Genomic DNA, 7,780 nt, shown 5'->3' on the forward strand with positions numbered 1-7,780 from the left:
AGCACATCATGCTCTCCTCAACAGCAGGCGCAACGCAATGATGTCATCACGCCTGCTGAGCTGAGCAGGAGAGCGCACAGGCCGGGGGAAATTCCTGGTCTGTGCGCTCTCCTGCTCAGCACAGTTAGCGTGATAACGTCACTGCATTACACGTACTGCTGGGGACAGCACCAGCCAGGGAATGGCGGGGCAGGGAGCTGGCAGCTCCCTGCTTCACCATTGTATTCAACTGGCTCTGTGTCAGATGCAGTTGAAATCAGGACATGCTGCAGCCCTCCCAGAACCACAGGACACCCACCAAAATCTGGGACTGTCCCGTCAGATGAGGATGGTTGGGAGGTATGAGATGGAGGATGCCATGATTTTCTTAATGTCAGGCTTTATGTCTTCATATGAAATCTGAGGCATACAAAGGTACAGTAAGGAGCTTTTGTACCTCTTTGGAAGGCATATTACTGTTCCATACAAAATAAAGCCGTAATACAGCCATGGGTGGTCCTGCTAGAAAGGGAACGTGTAGCACAGATGCCGCAGAGGTGTGTGGAGGGTTAATATGCCTATCTTATGTCCTCATCTTGGTTGAACATGATATGTAGCTATAGGCTGGAGTGTAAGGGTACTTTCACACTTGCGGCAGAGGATTCCGGCAGGCAGTTCCGTCACCAGAACTGCCTGCCAGATCCGGCAATCTGGACGCAAACGGATGCCTTTGTGAGACGGATCCGGATGCGGAGCCGTCTCACAAATGCATTGCAATACCGGATCAGTCTTTCCGGTTGTCATGCAGAAAAACGGATCCGGTATTTATTTTTTTCACAGACTTAATGGTCTGCGCATGCGCGGATGAAAAGAACGGATTCGTTTTGCCAGAACACTTGGGGCCGGATCTGGCATTAATGCATTTCAATGGAAATTAATGCCGGATCCGGCATTCCGGCAAGTGTTCAAGATTCTTGACCGGAAAGAAAACTGCAGCATGCTGCAGTATTTTCTCCGGCCAAAAAAACGTAAGAGGGACTAAACTGATGCATACTGAATGGAATGCTCTCCATTCAGAATGCATTATGATAAAACTGATCAGTTTTTTTTTTCCGGTATTGAGCCCCTAGGACGAAACTCAATACCGGAAAACAAAAACGCTAGTGTGAAAGTACCCTAAAGCCCCATTTGAGACCCACATTGTGTAACAGACACACCGGTTGTGAACAGAGCCTTAGGCGATCTTTGGAATCTGTGTTAGGGCTCCTGCACACAAACTTATGCAGAACCATTGACTTCAATGGAGTTGCAAAAAAACGGTAATGACTCAGGGTGCATTCTGTGTCCCCATGGCCGTTCCGCCCAAAAAAATTGAACATGTCCTATTATGATCCGCATTACAGACAAGGTTAGGACTGTTCTATTGGGGGCTGGCCAGCCGTTCCATTCCCGCAAAATGCCGAATGCACAAGGCCGGAATCTGTGTTTTTCGGATCCGCAATTTGCAAACCTGCAAAACATCCAACTGTCATGTGCATGGGCCCTTATATTGTGCTTATGTTTGTTGCAAGTTTTATATGGCAGTATGCCATGTTTGGAGAATCACATGGTATATTACAGAGGTATTCCCCCATAAAAATGTTGCTTTTACAGTAGAATACAGTCTCTTAAAGGGGCACCAGATAGTGGCATAGGAATTCTGTGAGCCCCATGTAGGACTGTGCACATGTATTGCCATGTACACTGTTGTATTACAGAGCCGCAATATGGCACTCATAGATTGCTATGGGTCCATTTAAGTTCCTACAGTTTTTGGCTCTGTTCACATTACATGTATGCCAGGAAATGCTATTGATGTTCACTTTAAACAATGGTGTCCCTCACCCTTAGGCTATAATGTTAACCATTTAATAAATATGTTATTAAAAGTTGATGCTATATACATTTAGTGTATGCCATACAGTGGCTTCCATCACCCAAGGGTTTAGCATAGTCCACTACGCTATAACAATTTAACATTGTTAATATTTGTTGCCAGACACAGTACAGTGAACTTGTTTGGCCTCCATGATGGACCACTATGGACTGTATTCCTGGCATACATGAAAACAAAAAACGATGTGAACCCAGACGAATACAGATGCTTTAGGGAGGTAGAGAGTGGTGCCTTCCAAAAGTTCCAGGTGGAAGCACATGGCATGTATCCCGGTCTTTTGAACATTTCTTTAAAATCTTAACAAGAGACCAAATTCTGTAATGATTAATTTCTTTACATATGTTTACATACACACACATGGCCTTACTATCACCAACCTCCCTTCACTATCAACTCTAAAACCCTTCTCTTTCTGACCAAAGTCTACTTTCATTCTCATCTCATCACCTCTTGAACTGCCCCCACCCCAGTCCAGAAAAGAGCACACCCTCGTAGGAACCTCAAACGTCTCGGTATTCATATGCTCTCTCATTCTCTTGTACCACTCCCCAACATATCTTCACCACAGTTACCTCAGCTCTTGACTTAGTCACCCCTCTAATGCCCAGCCGAACTCAACAAATCAATAGATCCCTGGCACACCAATCACACTCAAAATCTGAGGCAAGTTTCCAGATCTGCAGAACAACACTGGAAGAAAACCAACCCAGACAAGACTTTACTATGTACTACTAACAAGCAGTTCCTATCTTCAAGTGTGCACTTGAGTCTTCAAAATGTGACTGCTTTACTACTCATATCTTCTCTGTCCCCCAAACAATTATTTAATATTTACCATCCCCTGATAACCCCAACATCCATCATCTCAGCTGAGGACTTTACCACATATCTCAAACAAAAGATCAACAACTTCATGGAAAGCTTCAACCAACAGTCCCTACAACCCACTAATCAATGCCCTGTTCTTATAACCTGCTTCTCCACTATCACTGAGGAAAAGTCTCCCACGCTACTCTCCAAATCACACCTCACCATCTGATTCAATCTCATCCCAAACCTTACCACTATGCTTATCCGAGCCCTATACCCCATCTCATCAACACAACATGTCCACCTTGAAAATGCGAACTTGATTTTTTTTTATTGTAAACTTTTCTCAACCATGAGTCAACAAAAATGCTATTGAATGCCCTTTTCATACCCCACCTAGACAACTGCAATATCCTTCTCTTTGGCTTTCCATTTATGGCCTGGGTGCTCCTCCAATCCATCCTCAAATCTGCTGTCTGGTTAATCCACCTTCCCCCTCGTTTCTTCTACTCCATTTAGCAATTCCTTTGCTGGCTCCCCATTGCCCAGCAAATTCTGTCCAAAATCTTAATGATGGACAAGGCCATCCACAGCTCTGACCTATTCTCTCAATATCTCCCTACACGTAACCTTCTTAGACCTTCTTCTTTGCATTCCTTATTTGCTCTTCACACAGATTTCTCAAGTGCATTTCCCCTACTCTGGAACTCTCTATCTCAGCATATCAAACTCTTGCCACCATCCAAACCTTTAGAAACAAACACAAAACCCACCTCTTCAGGGAATCCGACCACCTACAAAAACCCTGCTGCCACCACACAGGCAGATGAGCAGCTACTACTTTCTTCCTCCTTCCTTTGTAGATTGTAAGCCCTCGCTGGTAGTCCTCCTTCCTGCTGTACCAGCCTGTCACTCAGTTCATATTTATTGGACTTGTTTTTCTATTATACATTGTAAATCCCTTTTTATATAACCGCTAACCGCGCCCTGTATACACCCCCCCCCCCCCAACTTTGCCAGACCTGTAAAGGGAAACTTATCTGCTTCCGAGCACTGTTTTCTGATCCTCCAGGCCTGTGACGCTGGGTTCTGAAAACATCTAGTTTGATGCTGCCTGCTGCCAATCGCGTGCCAGGACGTTGACTGGATCCCCTTACATCATGACAAATCTTGCGTCATGACAAATGGTCACATACTTGTACTTATAAACACGTTCTAGTTGTGCTTATAAAATGTCGCCCAAATAATAGCCCCAGTCAAGTCCTAGTGCAGATGGGGCATTTGACTTTTTACAGCTCTTCTAGCAACTATATAAGCCTATTGACCATAGCTCTTTATTGCTGTACGAAATGACAAGAACTAGTGCAAGCAGTACTGAAAGTCATACAGAGAGACAATTCCCTATTATCTGTAATGAGGTTTGGTATACACACCCTTTATTAGGAGGGTAGATTCAGACTGTAGTATATTATGTTTGGGTTATTGCTAACCTGCATTAGGTGGAGTATATGTATTGTAATTCTTAATCTGTAATGCTTAATCTGATTTTGGCCACACCTGAGCTGCTCTTACATCTTAGTGCAAGTACAAGGTGATGCATTAATCTTGGGAAAATATGTTTCCCATCATAGGCAAAGGATATAACTACCACCATTTAAAATTCTACTAGTAGCAGCCGACTGTCACTGTGTCAGCATTGAAAAGACGCTGCCAAAACTCTAAGGGGCAAAATAATTTTTAATTATGACGAAAACTCAGTAACAAAGAACAAATATTACAGAGGATGTCCTAAAGGAGAGTAAAAAATACACAAACAAATAAAACCCATCGAGTTAGTTGATGACATTAAGTTGGTGGTAGACATTGTCTTGGTACATGGCAACAACTCAAATCAGTGGATCACCATGTAATACACGATCGTGCCAACTCCCAGCATCCCCACCAATTAGCTGTTTGAAGAGAGCGCAGCGCGGTGGATTCTTTGTAGGCTAGTGATATCACTTTTATCGCCAAAAAATAAATTAGACCCTATCTGGGAAAGGATTAACAATAAATAATCAAATAGCTACAATCTAATATCCTCTCTTGTCCCAGATAATAAAATATAACTTTCTAGAGCACATTTTCATAAGAGATCAGCATCTAAAACCTAAGTCTGCTCCCCAACATGTTTCACCAGTGATCTGGCTTCATCAGGGGTCTGGGCAGCATTGAGAGCGGAACACCTCAGGTGGAGTATAAATGACCTTTGTAATGTGATTGACAACAATTGCTAGGTGTCATTAAAGTGGGTGTCAGTTGCCTGGAGATTCCTCTAATTACAACTCTTGACTCTGCCTCTCCCTGTTTCTAGGGGAGTGTCCAAGATAATGTGCTGCGCCAAAGAACGATGCCCACTGACTTACCTCACTGAACGTATACAAGTCCACACTGAGGCTGCGCCAGAACGTAGAATTCAGTGCAAACACACTCCATACTGCTATGTTGCGCATTAGAAGATGCGCTGAGACTTAGCCTGCATACGCTTCATCCCCCTCAGTACGCATGCACACATATAATACATGCATACTGAGTGAAGTGAGTTCGTTTTGAGTATAAGTCCTGGCGCAGGCTTGGTAGCAAGTGCTTGTGCTGCAGAGTAACACAAAGTCCTGGCGCATCTTGCTGGTGCGCAGGATATGCGCACTGAGGAGGATTAAGCATAATCAGATTAAGTCCTGGCGCAAGCTCAGTAGTATGAGCTTTTGCCATAGAAATACTAAGTCCCGGCGCATCCTGCTGGTGCGCAGGACATAAGTACAGAGGAGAATGAAGCGGAATTGTACTAATTCCCAACGCAGGCCCAGTAGCATGAGCTTATGCCGCAGTAACACTAAGTCCTGGAACATCCTGCTGGTGCGCAGGACATGCGCATTGAGGGGGATGAAGTGTTATCAGACTAAGTCCCGGCGCAGGCGCAGTAGTATGGGCTCACACCGCAGCAACACTAAGTCCCGGCACATCCCACTGGTGCGCAGGACATGCGTACTGAGGGGGATGAAGCGTATGCAGGCTAAGTCTTGGCGCATCTTCTAATGCGCAACATAGCAGTATGGAATGTGTTGGCACTGAGAAAATTTTAAGTTCTGGCGCAGCCTCAGTGTGGACTTGTATACGTTCAGTGAGGTAAGTCAGTGCGCATCGTTCTTTGGCGCAGCACATTATCTTGGACACTCCCCTAGAAACAGGGAGAGGCAGAGAGTTGTAATTGGAGGAATCTCCAGGCAACTTACACCCAGCAATTTTTGTTGGGGCAAGCACCTATCAATCACATTACAATGGTCATTTATACTCCACCTGAGGTGTTCCGCTCTCAATGCTGCCCAGACCCCTGATGAAGCCAGATCACTGGTGAAACATGTTGGGGGGCAGACTTAGATAGGAAATATTCTCTTACACATGCATGTTCAAGAGTGGACAGTGGGTGCCAGAGTGCATCACAATCAGAGTGGTGGTGTGGGGAAGTGCAGCCACTCCCAGCCACCTTCTACAAACAACGGTGTATAATCACGCAGATACATGGCACCGATAATGAGGATCAGCTAGTTTTAACCCACATAAATTTTGCTCATTTATAGTATTGTAATAGTTTGATAGCTTTGTTCATACCATTTTAACCAATTTATTAAAAGTTATATTTTAATATCTGGGACAAAAGAGGATATTAGCTTGTAGCTATTTGATTATTTATTACTTTTATTGGTCACATTGAAGTGAATAGGGTTGAGCTGTGATAGCAAGCACAGCTGCTATACAATGGACGGGTCTCTGCTTGGTAAACTGCACGGAAGCCGCAGCGCACACCTGAGTTCCCCAGCCTTCTCAAACATTTGCTCGTCGGGGGTGCCGGGAGTCGCACCTCAGCTGATCTGATATTGATGATGTATCTTGAGGATAGGTCATCAATATCAAAATCCCAGACAACCCCTTTAAGGGAACATGTGGTGATAATACACTGGCACTACATGACACTCCATATGGGTGTCCAATCCAAGAATTTGATACAGGGACCAGTTGGCCAGCTAACCAATACAACCAACAGGATAACATAATAGCGCTAATTATAAAAATGTATATATAATATCTGGTTAAGCTATACCTTAATCAGCAGACCAGGACAATCCAAGCATCTGGGAGTTATATCTCCAGTGTTCAGGTCAGGTGTGGAGGAAGGAGCAGCCAGCACGCAGGACAAAGTCCCCTATGTGTCCCAAACAGTTCAGGAAGATTCGCTGGCGACATGAACATAGCAGCCAGCATCCATTCTGTAACAAGGTCACGATCAGCACTGGGAGAAGTGTAAATGTTAAGCACCTGATCCTCTAGGATGTGTTCCAGGAGATGCCACTGACCCAGATAAACCAGTTTGTCTCCTTACTCATCACTACTTTGCCCTAATTATTACATGAAAGATTTTACAACTGTATAGACATGTACACATAGATAGGTCACAGGTCACATAAGAACTTATTTCAGCCACAATTGTGATGCTATTTATAGATATACACTGTATCTAGAGAAAGATGAATAAAGTTGGCCGTACATTTTAGTGCTCTTTCACACTTGCGTTGTTCTTTTCCGGCATAGAGTTCCGTCGTCGGGGCTCTATGCCGGAAGAATCCTGATCAGGATTATCCCCATGCATTCTGAATGGAGAGAAATCCGTTCAGGATGCATCAGGATGTCTTCAGTTCAGGACCGGAACGTTTTTTGGCCGGAGAAAATACCGCAGCATGCTGCGCTTTTTGCTCCGGCCAAAAATCCTGAACACTTGCCGCAAGGCCGGATCCGGAATTAATGCCCATTGAAAGGCATTAATCCGGATCCGGCCTTAAGCTAAACGTCGTTTCGGCGCATTACTGGATCCGACGTTTAGCTTTTTCTGAATGGTTACCATGGCTGCCAGGACGCTAAAGTCCTGTTTGTCATGGTAAAGTGTAGCGGGGAGCGGGGGAGCAGCATACTTACTGTCCATGCGGCTCCCGGGGCGCTTCAGAGTGACGTCAGGGCGCCCCA

General features: G+C 44.7%; 1 protein-coding gene across 1 annotated transcript in view; it reads right to left on the reverse strand.

Moving 5' to 3' along the window:
* Positions 1-7,043, reverse strand: part of PCGF2 (polycomb group ring finger 2) — a 32,227-nt gene extending 25,184 nt beyond the window's left edge. The window contains exon 1 of the mRNA XM_044297013.1: positions 6,864-7,043. The gene's annotated coding sequence lies outside the window, so the exon portion shown is untranslated. The remainder of the gene's footprint in view (positions 1-6,863) is intronic.
* Positions 7,044-7,780: the final 737 nt, after the last annotated feature.

Source organism: Bufo gargarizans, chromosome 6 (assembly GCF_014858855.1).
Source record: "Bufo gargarizans isolate SCDJY-AF-19 chromosome 6, ASM1485885v1, whole genome shotgun sequence".
Taxonomy (NCBI): domain Eukaryota; kingdom Metazoa; phylum Chordata; class Amphibia; order Anura; family Bufonidae; genus Bufo; species Bufo gargarizans.